The 17,356-nt window shown below is 42.1% G+C and overlaps 1 protein-coding gene across 2 annotated transcripts in view; it reads right to left on the bottom strand.

Moving 5' to 3' along the window:
- ZNF423 (zinc finger protein 423) overlaps positions 1 to 17,356 on the bottom strand; it is a 232,567-nt gene that overhangs the window by 207,551 nt on the left and 7,660 nt on the right. The gene's annotated exons all lie outside the window — the stretch shown is intronic.

Raw genomic sequence — 17,356 nt, 5'->3', positions numbered from 1 at the left:
CCTTCTAAGTCCCCAAAATAATGGACCCTTGTAAGACGTAGTACAGCTGGGGTTGCATACAGACTAAACATCATCACTTACAGCAGCTGTCACTGTGCACAGCCTTTGAGCTTCGTTTCCTTGATCTGCTGGTCACTGAGGCCCAATTTGTGCTGACCAGAAGCAAGAGGCACAGTGGTTCTCATTGTGAGCCTTCCTGGAGCCAGCTGCCTTGCAAATAAGGTGAAAGATAGGTGCAGGATCTTATCCCAAAGGGCTCATTTCTGCTCTTTCTCTCTTTAGTTGTTTTTTTGGGGGGGGTTGTGATTTTTTTTTTTTTTTCTATTAGTTGAACAAACAGCTAGTGAAAGTATGAATATGATGAACCCATTCCATAGCAGGAGAAGGACTGAGCCGCTCCTGAAATCCCTTCCACATCTGCACTCCTGTGTTTATCTGGTCCTAAGCTTCCCAAATCCTTTTGTGTCAAAGTTCATCAACAGCGGCATGAGTTTCAAGTGGATAATCCACTCAGAGCTTCCAGGCCAAGCAGCCCATTTCAGTGAGTTTCAGGATACTCATCCTGCAGCACGTGGTGCCAGCAGGTTCTTATGCTGCCTGGGTGGCTTCAGCAGCGATGAGCCTACAGCCCACTTGGGACAAGTGGCATTCCCATGCTGTCCTCTGCAGCCATCCCTATCATGCTGTGTCCAGCTGCAGCTCTGATTTGCCACCCACACGTGGCCAACAGCAAAGTTCCTGGAGGGAGCAGGAGGCACATGGATCCCGAGATGTGGAAGCATTGCATGTGCTACCAGGGACTGGCCAATGCAACATCTGCAACAGCACCAACAAAGTCCCCTCTGTGCAGGCAGCCTCATTTTCTTGTATTTGGAAGCTACAGTACAGTGCTTCTCCCATGCTGTACAAATTGGTCTGCATTTTCGTGAGGATCATCCCAAATGAGTTGAGCATCCAGAGCTCCCATGAAGGTCAATGGCAGCTGCGGGCACCTGGCTCTTCCACATATGGAAGGTGCTTTGCCTTTTCTGCTGCCAAGGCAAGAAGTTAACAGGGAAGCTGAGAGGAGAGTCCATACACACTTCGAAGTGTGTTGCAGCCTGGTGAGACGCAGTGAACACAGAGAGCTCTGCTGGAGCTCCCAGCCCTGCCAAAGAGGTGACATAGCTGTATGCCACTACCACAGTCCGGCTGCTGGAGAGGGTATGATGTCATCATGGCTCTTGACATGGCATGCTGCTTCTCGGCCACACAGCCCATGGACTACTGCAGGCACAAACCTGTTGGACACAGGCTGTGATTTCTTCTCACCACAATTACTCTTAAAGCATATTTTCTCTTTACAGAACTGTTATAAATATTTACTCTCTGTTATACTCCTGTCCACAGTTTTAAGAGCCAGTGGCATATGTTTCCACTGCTCATCTATTTGAACATCTTCTTAGGAACATGTGCAACCAGTTAGGAGACAGCACAAGCTGGGTGACTATGTGAAGCAGTGGCAACAACAACTTGCCACAAGTTTTCATTTTCTGCCTTCTTGATACAAGTTTCCAGAGCACTGACAGCAGTTTGTCAAAAAGCATTATTGTGAAGTGATATCTACAAGTGCTGATATTGACTTACTGTCTGGGCAAAATGTCTTCTTGTCTCCTTCCAACAGAGCTGCACACAGCATGGGCCCTGTCTCTGGGGAGCAATCCAAATCAAGTTTTAAGCTGGCCGCCATCACGGCAGGAACATTTCCTCCGCCTTTTCCCTTGTCCTCTGTCTGCTGCGGTCCCTACTTGCTGCACAATGCGGAGGTCAGCCAGACCCATGCAATTAGAGAGATCGTCTGCAGCTGACCTCGAGCCTGCCAGGCCCTTTCAAGCACGGGCAGTCTTTATCAGCACGGTACAGAAAATAGTGGAGATGTGCGCATAGGCAGGAGGACGAGATTGTTAAGACGTTTTTCTCCTCACACTCCGCAAACTAAGACAGTATCTCTGCCACTTGGGTGAACTTAGGTTATTCCCACTCATATCTGGCAGCCCATGGCTTCCTCCTTCATCTCAACTGCTGCTATTTTTGTCCTGTGATGTCTGTACTTTGGCACTATTGGGAGTGGATTGTGTGTGGATCACTAACTTTTGGACAGGTCAGCCGTCTCAGTCTGAGCACCACTAGATGGATACTAATAAGAGGAAACAAATACATCAAAGAAGAGACTCTCTTTTTCTCTTCATATCCTTCTCACAGGCACACTGCTTTCTTCTGCTCTTGTCACTGCCCTTTCTAGCTCTGTGTTCGTGCTCTGATTTCTGTGGACGGTGCCATATCAAGGAGGGGGACAGCTGACTTTTCAGATCTGCTGGAACCATCCAACAGGCCCACGTGAAGCCTCCCTTCTAAAGGGAGGATGCAAAAAAGATGACAGATGGGTCAAACTGCATGCAAAATGTAACAAAACAGAGCCATGGCTGGCAGCGGACAAGCAGAGAGGCTGCAGGGAACCCTGGAGGCACCCATGTGTGATGGTGCAGCACCAATGCAGAAGCTCCAGGGACCAGGCCATGCTGATCACAGCTAGAGGCATGCATGTGTCTCAGCAGCACTGGCACAGCTGTCTCCAGGGACTAATGTGGACAGAAACGTCTTTGCTCAAGTGAAAGTGCTAAAAGAGAACTTGTTCCAGTTTGGCTAATGAGCTGCTCCAGTTGGGAAAAAGCACCTCTTCACTGGTGATCTGGTAGTTAACAAGGGATCTGGAGCTCTGGTCCAGTAAATTTAAGTAGATGAGTGCCAGGAGTTCTGTGGAAGTGTTCTCTGGGAATATCTCCCAAAGCAGGCTGGAAGTCAAGAATTCCCTGTGGGGCAAAGGTGTGCCAGGCTATTGGGCATTTAGTAAGGCACAGGGAGCAGGGTGGCACTTGCAGCTGCTGAGTCAGACCGCAGGGTATTGAAGGATTCACAGCACATTTGCCTGTCTTTGGTCATCCCTGACTTTACCTTCTTTTCTCCTTTTCCATTCCCAATGTAAGTATGACTCACAGCAATGGCAAGGCAGACAGTGCGAATGCACAGCTCCACCCAGCCCAACCCAAAGTGCTCCTTGCACTCCAACCACGCTGCCCTGCAGAAGCTGGAGGTGCCAGAGCCCCTCAGCACAGCCCTCGCCAGGACAACTTCACAAGGTTGTAATTAGATGCAGTGGGGAGAAGCAAACCAGGAGTGCATGGCAAATTAATGGCTTTGCAATTTGCCACTACAGAAACTCAGCAAGGTCAGCTCTGCAGACCAGTCTGGCCAACACCAGCCTCAAGGCTCACTGTGCAGACACCATATGCGACATGCTCTTGAAAGACAGACTTTCAGAAACAGCTTTCCAATCTGTTTTCAAAAAGCGTAACCCTACATTAAGCTAACTGTTTGAATTACTCATCATTTGCATTATCTCAGCAAACAAGAGAGTGCAGAAATGCCGGAGCTCTGGTGCCCAGTTATTTCTGTCTCCCCAGCTCCCGCCCCTGCAGCTTCAAACTTTGCTCTGTGATCTCAGATCATGTTTTCATTTTCAAATATACATTTCATGCAACATTTCAGAGACAAAACACTGGTCACCTCTGACGCTGCTTGTTTTTAAAGCCTCTCTCTAAATTTATATGTGGGACAGTATTTTCCCTGGTGGCTATATCAGAAAACTACATTAGATTTCAATTCTTCCAACACAAATATTTTCCTGAATGCTTCCTGCTAGATGAAAAGTAATACATGGGAGGAAAATAAGAAAAAAATGCAAAACACTCGTGGCAGAGGTCACTGTGCACTTCCTGCATGGCAGAGCACACTCCCCAGTGCCCAGCAGCTCACAGCCACCTACTCCAGCAGACTTCCTGGTCCAGCCCTCTCAGTCAAACGTCACCGCAGCATCAGGTGGATGTACAGCTGAGGTAGCTGGATGCAGAACCTGAGATCATTTTGATGCAAGTAATAGGAACATTGGATGATCGGCCACTCCTGATCCCAGCAGTGCCTGCACAAAACACAACCAGCCTTGGCTGGATGCTGTTGCCACCAGGGTAGGCTCCCAGCCAAACGGTTCCCTCATTGTCCACACTGACTAGCCCAGGATGATGGAAGCTTAGCCAGGCCAGGTGAGCACAGAGGACTCATACACCCATCTGCCAGCAGGATCACTCCAAGGAAACATGCGGGAACAGCACTCACAAGCAGATGTTATCTGGGACTCATCCCCCACTCCACTGACCTGCACCAGTTCCCAGCAGACACTCTGGGAGGCACCAGCTCTCCTGGAGCTGCCCGTAGCAAACCCTCATGGCAACAAGCTCTCCTGTCTGGCCACCCCCATCTCACTGAGCTCCCCATTCATTCACATTCCTATTAGTCAGTAATGAAGAACATTTAGAAAATACATTTCCTCCCACACGCTTCCCGAGGGGTTTGCAAGCTGAGCCATGAGCACACCCAGTGGGGACTGCTGTTCTCTCTGGGGTGAAGCATCGCTGTGGTGCAGGGTCCCCACACAGCAGCGCTGCTCAGGGACATTGCGATGCCAGCCAGGGACCGAGCGCTGGCAGTGCCCCTGGGGGACACAGCTCCCGGCCACATCAGCATCTCGGTGCAGTTGGTGCCCATCAGGCACGGGGTGCCCAGAGTCACCCAGCACTGCAGGGGCTCTGCAAAAAGTCAGCAGCCGGGGCAAGCTTCTGCTGCCCTCCTAATTTTTCCTAAATGTCCGGCCATTTTGCATTTGTTTTGAATTCCTTGCCACGAAGTCATTACGCATTCAGGTGGAGAGGAAAGTGAGCTCGGCGGGAGTCTGACAGTAATTCTGCATTAGTTAAGCATTAGTTGACAGATGTACAAAGCAAAACCATTACTCCTGTCATACGTTGGGCCCTGACTTTCTTTTCCCCATTGTGGTTCTCCTCCAATCAACAGCTTCAGAGAGCCACACAAATGCCGAGACGAAAGCCCTGCAAAAGCTGTTATCGGAGGGGCTTTCAGCGGTAATTAGAGGTGAATGAAAGGGGGAAAAGAATTTTGTCTGGAACACAGTTTGGCAAAGCGTTGCCATTGCGTTTATTTATTTTTAATGCTTTTCTATTAAAGCAAATTCGGAGACAAACATTTCTGAACACACACACCATTTACAGCAGGCACACCAGAATTGATGTTCACAAACTTCAGGTTGCTGAATATTAATCAAATTTGAATTTATTTGAAATTCAGTCCATTAATAATGATACTGTGAAACCACAAGAATTCCCTAGAAAATTTGGCTTCCAAATAGCTTTTACTAAACCACTTACTACATTCTAATTACTATTAATAGCGAAAGAAATTTACAAAGAGATCACTAGGTACCTTGCATTGAAGCAGCCAGGATCCATAACTGCTTAAAAAGATTGATGCTTTTCTGCAGAGCAACTTTAAAACACACTAAATATGTAGGAAATTAAATATGTAGGAAATCAATGTAAATTACAGTTTCCTATCATTACTGTTGTTGGGTGCAAAATCAAAGTTATGTGGAGCAAATAATTTGGTAGTGTTTCTGGGCAGCTCCATCATGAGCCTGCCCAAATGCCTCCCACCACCTCACAGACTTTCTGGTTCAGAAATACATTCAAGGCTGTTAGGAAGAAATTTTCAGGCAGATGAATGATACTGGTGTCTCGGACAAGACTGTTCTACCACGTTCTATGTAATTCCAAATTAAACCCAGGAACCTACACAGCATGTTAAAAAGTGCATAAAGATATCATAAGACAAAAGCAGACAGCCATCTATTCTTGGTTCTTATCAAGATGACGCCCATTTTAAAAGCTTGTGCATGAACAAATGGAACAGCACAGGTAAAACAGGACCCGCCCTCCTTGTACATCAGTGTGCATACGTACTCCCACAAATCCAGCAAACAAGGTTCATGAACAATCAAGATGTTCCCCCCCATAATCTTGATCAGACTCAAGTTGAGTATTAGTCAAACACGTGAACAAGATCTGCTAAAGTCACACTATGCCAAACTCCTGCTATCAGCTCACACTGTCTGCCCTCATACAAACACTGTTGTGGGTTTCAGCTCACTCCCTCCCTGAGGACAATAAGTGCCAGCACAAAGATGCTGGCCATGGCCCCTCGCCATCACACTGGACAAGAGTGACAAGAGCCATTTTGGCACTGGACTTACCCCACTAGGAGCCAGCTGAAGCTCTGTCATGCAGTGATGCCTGGACAGCCATAAGCATCCAAACCCCATTGTGCCACACTGCCCATGGCTCTGCTCTTGGGATGCTTCGTCTCAAAACCAGCAGTCTCAGCCACACCCAACCCTTTTTGGGATCCAAGCTAGCTATGGAGGAGAGAAATGTTTTTGAGAACCTGAAACCTTCAATTTTAAGGTAAAATTAATTTCCAGATGGAGGTCCCTATAAATCCATCATTTCCTTTAGGATTTGTATGGAAAGGCATAGAACAACAGTACTTATAACTGCTGGACTTTCCAGCAGTCACACTGTGCTTCTGATCCAGTGCTCGAAGCCTCTAGTTGCATCTCTATCCCCTATCTTTAACTGCTCACCCACCTTTTATTGACCAGTTCAATATTTCATTGCCTTACACTGCTTTGTTACACCGTCCTTTATTTTTCCCCTCCCAGCTGTTAGATGCTGTTACTAAATTACAAAAGCATTTATTTAGATCACAGAAACAAAGAAATTAGTTTACATTGATCCATGGATGGATTCTAGATACAAAGCACCATTTTGAAGGAAAGGTTCAGTGCTGCAGGAGACAATAAATGGAACCAACTGTTCACTAAGCTCAGGTGAGGAGGAGAAACACCAGATAGGAGAGGCAGGGAGACGCAGGCTGTGCTGTCACAAGCTGTGACTGCTAACCAGTGGGGAATTAATTGCACCACACCAGCTATTGCCACACATAAGTCCGAATCATTGGATTTTCTGCTCTGTCCACTCATCTGGATGATTTCTGTCAAGCAGTTAACTCCCTGGGCCCTAGCCTATAGAGAAAGCAAGAGAGGAATCAACGTATCAATGGTGGTTTCAGCAAGTCCCCACAAGGACTTATAAAAAAGAGTTGTCAATTTGCTGGTAAAAGCCTGTAACCCGGAGCATGTCACACCCTTGTCAGCTGGGGTAAGAAGCTTTCCAGTTATTAGATGTGTCTCTTCTGCCAATGTATCTGGGCACTCGTATCGCATCCAGTCATCTTCCAATGAGAAAAATCAATCTCTTAAAACTTAACAGCACAAGGCTTGTTCTCACAGCCAAAGCTCAACTCTGCAGGCTTTAATAGGCTCCCAGTATATTCCCAAATCCTCCCTGAAATATGGACTCAAAACAGGCAATTTTATTTTTTCTCTGAAAACAGCACTAATAAAAACCTTCTCCCTTCTGCTAAAAGAACCAAAAGAAAGACATGCAAGGCTCGTATTTTTCTTTCACTGCAACTCAGTCTTAAAGCCACATCTCCAAAGCAGCATCTCCCTCCTGAAACACAACTTGCCTTCTTTGTACTCAGATACACAGCAAGAGCCAACTCCTAAGACATCCATGTTTGCAAACTGAGTCTGCTGAGCCAGACAGAAGCAAAGCCTTAGTTATTTACTACCTCTGAGCTTTGCTGCTTGGAACTTTTGCCAGAAGAAGGGTTTCTGTCACTAAGAAGTGCCAACCTATAACACACAGGCTGTGCTCAACCTCTGGCAGACCGACTCCTTCTGTCCACAGCCTGTGTCTGGATCAGACCATTCTATACAGCTGTCAGTGGCAAAAATTTCAGTAAGGTTTAAAGCAAGGACTTAACAGCGCACAGTGAAAGATGAAGATTGGAATCTCACAGCTTCCATAGGAAACACACTATACGCTGCTGCAGTTTCAGTGAAGCTCACAAGAGGCAGCAGATACATTTCCAATAATTTCTACTTCCACTCATCCCATCTGTACGTTTGTCTTGCCTCAGCACATCTAATTACATTACACAAATCACACAGACGAGCACTACTCTTTCCTCCAGAAGTCAGACTGAAGACCCAAGCAGATGTTAATAAACTATTCAATTGCTTGCTTGCACTGAACTGCATAAGAAATTGCTACTAAATAAAATAAAACTGATGTAAAGCAACACAGTGGTGCTTCTGTTTGCTTTTCATATCCCAGGAAGCCTCATACAACCTATATGAGGAGTGCTTTCCAGATGCAAGCATCCATCCAGACATTAATACATACCTGAGCTGGCAGCATGTGGCCCAGCACCACGACCCTCCAGCACCACAGCAGTATGGCACAGCTCTGGTTATGAGACTGTATATCTCAGTGGAGACGTGGCACTCCCGCCACTGACTGTCTAGCTGATAAGGAGCAGTGTGTCATTTGTTTTACCATCCGCTTGCTTTGTTATTATTGCTGTTTTTTTTTTTTACTGTTATCAAGAAGAGAACTAAGGGAGTACCTTCAGTCACCACCCACAACCTCCTGTTTCCTTGGGCCTTTCTCTCATGTTTATCTCTTGCCATCGAGATCATAAGAGCCAGAGGATGTGGTGTGCCCAGTGAGGAGGTCCTGTGAGCTGCTGAGCGCTTTGCTTTAAGTAACACCATAACTAGTTTCACAAAGCAGGGCTTAAAAAATATACTCAAGCAAAACTGCACCAATGGAGAGCTACTCTTGCAACTGAGAGATTACTTCATACATACATATCGTGAAGAAGCCTTTACCTATAGCAAGACTTTTATCCCAGAGCAGGGTGGCAGCGTGCAGGTGATGGGATGCCCATCCTGGCATGAGGCTCCCCTGCCCATCACTAAGTGCCAGCTGGTGAAGCAACAGAATAAAAACAAATACAGGTAAAAGGAACAGCACACTTTTTTTTTCCTGTGCTGGAAATTTGTCTGTATGGAAATAAGAGGCAAAGCTAAGGTAGAATTTCCCTCACCCTCATTAGGCTGCAGCAACCACTGAGATCAGTCCTCCTGCAGTATTTTGATACGCTCTGCTTGGGAGAGAGAGCAGCTTTAGCCTCTTCAGGGCCCTCTGTTGTGTTCAATCCCCAAATTCCTGGTGAAATGGCTGCTAAGTAGAATCGTGCTTTTCCTTCCTTCAGTAGCTCTCAAACCAGCAAGACACAGTGCAGCTGCCACCATGGGACACAGAACTTCCCTCTCACCAAGGCTCCTCTTTTCCCTCCTCTACAAACTCACGGGTGGCACAGAGAGCAGCAGACTGATGTGCAGTTTGAAGGGCAGGAGGGTGGTACACTGCAAAAAAGTTAAGGACCATAAAATACATGTTTTAAATTATGAGGTTACCTTCTCCAGCTTTGATTACTCAAACTTCGCTAGACCACAAGAACCCTATGCAAAATCATCTGAATATCAACATCATTTTTCTTTCAATCCCAAAACCTCAAGTTTAAAGACAGGTCAGAGCAGCACTGGTATTTGTCTGAGAAGTACTTCAAATCTAAGCTGTCAGAAAAGTAAATCCAGCTAAAAATGCAAAAGTATAAGATAAAAAATACAATGCATTTAAAATCTGTCACTACAGGTGCTCCAAGGATGGCTAAATCAACCGCAGTACTGGTAATATGAAAAGCATTCAATAATTCAGGCACCCTGGGCCATATGTCAGCCTTAACTACACATGAAAGTTATCTTTCCTTTTTTTCCACTTGATCACTAGAGCAAGGTTCTGGTTAAAATCTCATCTGATGTGTTTTCTTCTTTGTAAGACATGGCTTAGGTCTCAAGCGACTATTACAAAACTGAGCAGTTCAGAAAATAAACAGCATATTCCGGAAGCATGAAAACACTGAACAAAGGCTTGAACAAACTATGCTCTAAGGACGATTAGGTGTCCATAATTTATCTTCCACAGGCCTTTGGTAAGGGTCATGGTTTGTTTACTCTCATTTTCAGGTTTAATATAAAGCTTTAAAGAACAAGAGGCAGACAACTGATAACATTTCAAGCTCCTCCCACCAGGTGGCTTCAGTGAGGTGGATGTGTCACAGAACTGCACAACTTGTTCCTTCTTTTTTATTTATTCATTTTGAGAATATGAGAATCTCCAGAAACCCATGGGTGATTAAAAAAAAAAAAAAAAAAAAAAACAAAAAAACCCACACTGTAAGAAGGCAAATTGCAATTTGGGCCCTTTTCTTCATTTTTCATAACACATGGCCTAATACCATTTGCACTGTAGGATCCGTAAACACACTTCTGATGAACTACCTCCCTTCCTCCCTTCACTGTTTAGAGGAGTCAGATGGCATCTGTCTTTGCCAAAGCACAGCTCCGTGTGATTTCTTAAGTTTAATACAGAGACAGAAGACCCACTGCAGTTTCATCACACCTCTTCTTCCATAAGGAAAGCAATATCAGCTGTTTTAAAAGGCAGTTGAAGTTTTGTTTGTTTGTTTGTTTTTTCCTCTCACCACCTGTATGGTTTGATATGCTGCACATCATTCTGCTCTTACACACCCTGCAGTACTGTGAATGCCTGTTAGGGACCATTTGCCTCTTAGTCTGTTTCTGAGCTGATTACTTGACTTATACATGAGCAAACATCACATAACCAGAATCATTTACAGACAAATAAGCATTTTAGGTTATAATAAAGTTCAAGACCACTTTTGAGAGTCTGCAAACAGTAGGCAAAATAATCTGAGCTACCCTAAGTTACTCAGGAGTTTTCTTAGAAAAAGAAAATCAAATTTCACACTCTTTAGACAGTGATGTCCTACGGGGCAGATTAGGGTTTGTGGTTTTGTTTTTGTTTTCTTTTTTGGCAGGTGGCAGGTTGTGCAAGTGTTTTCCTTTTTTTTTTCTTCTCATTCTGTTTTTCCGTTTCAAATGCTATTTCTTTCATGCACAGGTACACAGAGTTTAGAGCTTCTCGTTGTTTCATTCCCTCTGATTATTTCACTAAAGTTGTTAATTTAAACTTAATTCTATTGAAATGTCAGCCTCCAAAGGAACACTCCACTTGTCTCAAAACACAGCTGCTAACTGCTTTCACTTTGGTTAGCTTCCTTAAATTTCTTTTCCATTCTTAAAGCTGGAGGTTCAGAATGGTTCCTAAAATAGCAAGGTAACACTATTTTTTCCCTTTCTTTTATGCTCATTTCCACAGGGTGCAGGTATATGCACAACTTTCACCTTCTGTTCTCTGAGGATGCTTAGATTTACCCTCTCCCCAGTGGCCCAGAGGGATCAGGGTTTCTGTGCCCACGTGCCAGCTCTCCTGAGCAAGGGTTGTACATGTTGCAGGGCTGGAGAAAGATGGCCCTCATCGACCCTAAACACAACAGAGCAGCACTCAGCATCTCATTCCCTGCTTGCCAGAGAAGATTTTACACTATGAGAGAGAACTCTTAAGCAAAGTTCACCTCAAAATCTCAACTTGAGGTGTTAGAAAAAACCTTAAATGATACAAGTTATTACATTTAAACCCTTTGGGGGAAGTGGGGAATGATTTTGTGATTAAGGACCTACTATGGGGCTCAGGAGAATTAGTTCAATTCTGGCTTTGAAACAAGCTCCCAGGTTCCCATGGGAAAGCCTCCTGCACTCTCCTACCCGCATGGACACTGGCAAGGTAATTTGTAAGTGCTTGTAGCCTTCAGATGGTGTAGTACCAACAGCCAAGTAAACACAAAGACAGTGAGCTACAATCATTTTGAGATCAGCTTACAAGATGCTGCCACTGTACTATCACACTTATCACCAAACAAGCCAAATTAATATTTTTGTAAAGCTAATATTAGGATTGTCTTGACAAAGAATAAGTTACATTTTTTCTCATGTTTGGGCTGACAGATAGTTCCTGATGGTTTTAGACAATGTGTTTGATGAGTGAAAACAGCAGCAAGGTAAAACAAGTTGACAGGCCTTGCAGAAAGACAGCACTTCATTCTCAAGCAGAGTGCTATCTTCGACAGCTTGCACTGCAGGGAAAGTTTGCTTAGTTAAAATCTATAATAGGTATTGTTTCTTGGAAAAATTAATTTTACAGATTGATTTAAGTCATAAAATGAGCAAATCCTAAAAAGAAAGTTCATCTGCCAACATACATAATGATGAAGCAATCAAGCAAACACTATCAGAAAAACATAACACTGAAGTCACTGTGTAACCTAGATTAAGTTCCCTACTACAGAATGCACTGTGAAAGCATCAGACAGCCTGTCTTGCAAAAACGAATAAACAAAACCATTATTCTGATATGCTGATAAGCACACATATCAGGCAGTTTTTCTCTATTTACTACAAGCAGAAACGTATTATCTGGAGAGGAATAACTGCATGCATCAATACAAGTTAGGGGATGACCTGCTGGAGAGAAGCTCTGCAGAGAAAGCTGATTCTGTTTAAAAACAAACAAAAAAGCACAACAGTACAACTTGCTTTTGCTTGCACAGGATGCTCTTAACTACAAGTATGTGAAAACACCAGGCCTTAGCACCTGCCTGAAGTGCACAGAAACCAGCCCTGCAGACAAAGCAGCTTCACCCCACGCCCAGCGAGGAGTGCCGTAGCTGTTAGCATCCACAGTGTCCTACTTCAAAAGACGTACGAGTACTGAGCTGCAGTACAGCTTTCCTGGGTGCATGTAACACAGGGCACACTGGCCTGTGGTGTTACTAAACTTAGCACAAGCATACTACAAAGTAAATCTCACCCTGATACTAATGTTAACCTTGCACATAAGTTGAAACAACATGACAAATTAATACAATTGTTATGGAAAGGTTAAAGTCAGATCTTACTTCTTACTGATTGTCCAAGACAAACATTTTAGATGACATCTGTGGGTTGTTCTAAGCAGGATTTTAATCCGTGACCATAATGTAGGTCACAAGTTCCAATTCAGTATTCATGCCAAGGAACCAGACTCAGCAGTAATATCAATAGCTGTCAAGAGTGCACATGCTGTTTCTTTTTACACTACCATTTAATAAAAGAATGTAGTCCAATTAAGAAGATTTCACAACTTTTTAAAAACTGATTTACCTATTTATTTAAATCATGAGAGCAGTATTTAATTTACAACAAAGCACCATACCCTAATCCTATGCATCTAAGAATATTCATGTTTAAAATCTGAACCGCCCTCACTGTTTCTGCCACGCTTTTGGTTTTCAATGAGCTTCAGTAACTCAAAAGAATTGCAACCAACTTGGTAACTGAAAAAGAAAGCTTTGTGGAACGGGAAAGTTCACAACGGGAGAAGAAAAAAAGCCTTTCTAAAATAGCCAGGTGTTCACCTCAACCCATACCAACTTCAAACAGATGCAAGGACAGTAGTTGAATCTGATTTCAGACTAAGGACATAAAAGATAAGCTTTATATTCTTATGCTTTCATAACGTTGGAACGAATTCATTTTTAGATGAAGAATAGTATACTCCCCTACTCTCCTATCTTTTCACATAAAGTTTGCTCTGAAAATAGCATGGCTGAGTTCCACTCTTTCAAGTATTATTTGATCACTGCTAAGTATTTGCAAGTTCAGATTTTTCCAAGTCCCACTTACCGACTTGATGTAATTCACAAAGTATTAACCATGTATTGTTCTACTTTTACAAGCAAACATACTGTGGCAAGTGATCACATTAGTCATGAAAACAGAGAATGAAATACTTGGAAATACAAAGGTTCAGTTGTGTTGGAAGACCACCCCCTAACGGTCTAACACTCAGCAATGCAGGTTTAAGCTGAGAAAGGGGTGACTGGCCTAAAACAGCATTCTTGCTTGGCAGTGGAAGAAGAGATGGAATTTTGCTTAAAGTATGAGTGGCACTGTTCGTACGTGGCCTTTCATATCCATGGTAAGTTGTATTATCAACTTAAATTAAAGGACCAGTTTGCTCAACAAGGCATAATTTATACGATCAAGAGGTGAGCAATTCTTCAAAATACATTAAGAGCACAAGTAGAAACTTGTAAGAACCTTCTCACAAATCCCTTGTCACAAAGGGAAGTTTCCATAGAGTAGCTCCTAAGGTAAAAAAAGCACAGATATTTAAAGTCTATAATAAATGTATGACGTAGCTGGTTATATTTTATCTTTTGGAGATGTTCTGTAGAAATCTAAACTTCACAAATAAATGTATACACCATTCAGTTACTGAACACTGTCAGAGCAAGAGTTTCATTCTGTTTAATGCACTGTTGGATATCAGTAGCTTAAACACATAAGTGTGTGCAATGTGCAGAGTTTTTAAAATTTCAGCTCAATAGCATTAGCAGATGATTGAAATACCCACAAGAGCAATTGTACATTAGGGTATCTGCATATGCTCTTACAGTTCTTCCAGTTTTGTGAAGAAATATATGCAACCTACTTCAGGATGTACATGACCATGAATACTCACATTGACATACTCTGCACATGTTTTATCTTTATTGTCATAATTTATTTACAGTTTACTTACATGGAATCTATCCAGACTCCTATCAGATTTAAAAGATGCTTGAAGTTGTATTTCAGGGGGGAAAAAAAATACCTTGAATCATACCTTTCCTGGTCTTTGCATAGTCACTTACCAAGCTCAAATCCTTCCAATTCAAGTATGTTTCCTCACTGAACAGAAAAATGCCTAACAGCTAGAGACACACCATAACCCTCATGGAGCTTCTATGCTAGGTAGCCATCCACCATATCTGTTGCCTTATGTGAGAACTTGGTATACTACTGTTGTTCACATTCAGCAAATATATTCCCAAATGCTGTAACTACGATAGCCAGTGATCCTCCATGGCTGTATCATGATTTACTACAGAGAAGAGAGCACGCTGACTTAATCAAGCTTGTGTTTTCATCTACTTCACACATTTGCAAAAGGATAAAAAAAATACAGCTGTTAAGCCTGTATGTAACAAAACATTTTTAGAACCTTCAGTTGAGTACTGATACAACTTCCCTGCAGCTGCAGAGGTCACTTTGATTTAGCACATGTATATGAATTGCACTGGAAGTGTAAAAGAAAAGTTTTATTTTCTCCTTCCCACTGTCAGAGCGTTGCTAGTCACTCATGATTTAAAACTAAATTTAAGATAAAGATTTCCAATTCCATAAAAACTTTCACAAATGTCTACACTTGAAATGAGTACAATATTATCACAGAATTCATTTAAATTCAGATTACTTTTTTCCTCATTATAGAACAAGGCAGCTACTTTCCAATCAGCAGAAAATGCCTTTTTACTACTGTGCTCACGATACAGGAAAAGATGCAAAATTTAAGTGTACAATAAAGAGTTCTAAAACAAAGACAGACACTCCCTCCCCCCCCAAATGTTATTCTATGTAAGTGAATCAATATAAAATCCACATGAGAAACATCAATTATGCGATTTCCATACAACTTCCTACCATTAGTTATTATATCTGCCTGCTTTAGTTGCATGTGTGTCACGTCATTCAGAAAGAAGAAATCCAGGACAAATGTTTAATCACTCCATATACTATGAATTATTAGAAATTAATTTAGTGAACAATTTCAAAGCTCTCTCACATTTTAACTAGGTCAAATTTTGTTATCAAGTGCAGTGAATCAGTGTTTTACATTTCTTTCAACACATTAAAATTTTAACCACAGCTCTGAATAGGGATTGTTTTAAGAGACATCTCTAAAGCAAGCTAAATTTACTTCTGATAGAATCTTGAGGCATGATTACAGTGTAAGAACAAAGCACTACACATGACTTTTTAGGAACATAAACCCATTGTTTTTAACTTCTTGGTGAGGTTGTGCAAGACCTGACCCATATAAGGTGACTGCCTATAACTCCAGCACACTCCCATGAATCAAAGAAGAGAAGCTGTTTGTATTCAAACAGAAGGTTGTTGCCAGTCTTACACTGTTGTCATTTTCTTATATGTTCTGCAAGTCACAAAGATCATGTCCAGTGTTGTGAGGTATAAAAATCAAAAGCAGCATGTTTGTTAGATCAGATGCACTTTCTAGGATATTAGGAAGCAACTGACCTTCCTTTTTACAGGAAAATAAAATTAACACATTTGCCAAAGTATAATAGGACATTCCCAACTACATATTTAGAATTCCATGTACTACTCAGTTAAACTGTAGAGAGTACATACTTTTGATCTCAAAAAATACCCTATTTTGAAAACTACTATCACATTTCAGACCATAAGTATTCAAAACTGCTTTGGCAAGCAGATATGATGAAAAATGGGCAAAATAAAGCTTTACATTATTTATTTTTTCCCAGTGTTACAGACTGGACAATAATCAGCTTTAATTGAATAGCTATTTGTTCATAGCATTATGAAATGTAATTGTCAAAAAATGGACAATTATTTCATTTCATATGGCTATTCTTACATTTTAACTCAAATTCTGAGTGACAGTATGATCCAAGAAAGCCCATGTAAAGATGGTAAGTCAAAAGAAAAACACTTTTCATCACAGGTGAGAGTTCAAGTTGCAAATGGAAGGCCAACCTGTTAAAATCAGGTCAAATGCATGTTAGTTTTGTGCTCAGTACAATGATATTCCTGTCAAGCTGGGTATCTTTTTCATATATTCTTTTAAATAACTCCGTAGTAGTTCATTAAAAAAGTCTCATTGTTAACTTCCTACAAGAGCTGCTACCACAACAGTTCTTAAAGGACCACACTATCCAGTCCCATTCCATTTTTTTTTTTTTAAACTGGATGAATATCAAATTAATAATATGAAATTCACTGATAATCTGATTTTAAAGAGGTGAAAATGTTGAGAAATTTTCCTCAAGCTTGAGAACCAAAACGTTAGAAAATAATCATTTTCAGGTAGCTTGATTATGCACTCTGCTTTCCAGACAGGTAGGTTTAGAGTCAGTTTCCCTTACTGCCAACAGAAATAAAATAGCATTTAAGGAAATGGGCAACTAAAAGTATAAAATCCTCAAAATCTGCAGGATTACTCCTGAACAGATAAAACACGTACGTGTGTATTTGGGGGAAAAAAATAAAGAAGGAAAGAGAAGAACAGGAGAAAAGCCCTGTTTGCTCTTAAAACAAAGCATAACATGGAGAAATATAACCATTTCAGAAATTAAGTATCTAGAATGAAGCCTGTACACCACAAAAGCTGGCAATTCAAATCACTACAAAAGCTCCATCAGGACTAGCTGAAGAACATTCACTCTTCCCACAGACTTAATGAGAACTCAGGGGCCAGACACCCACAAGAGACGGTGCTCTGGATTTCAGTCTCTGAAGAACAGAGCCTAGGAATTGGTAGGCTTCAAGGGACAAAATATTTTCCTTCCCTATTAATATTATACATAACATAATATTATTGCATACACCCCGGTG

The sequence above is a fragment of the Phasianus colchicus genome, chromosome 13 (genome assembly GCF_987193195.1).
Source record: "Phasianus colchicus chromosome 13, bPhaCol1.hap1.1, whole genome shotgun sequence".
Lineage (NCBI taxonomy): Eukaryota > Metazoa > Chordata > Aves > Galliformes > Phasianidae > Phasianus > Phasianus colchicus.
This window is presented reverse-complemented; position numbering and strand designations above follow the sequence as displayed.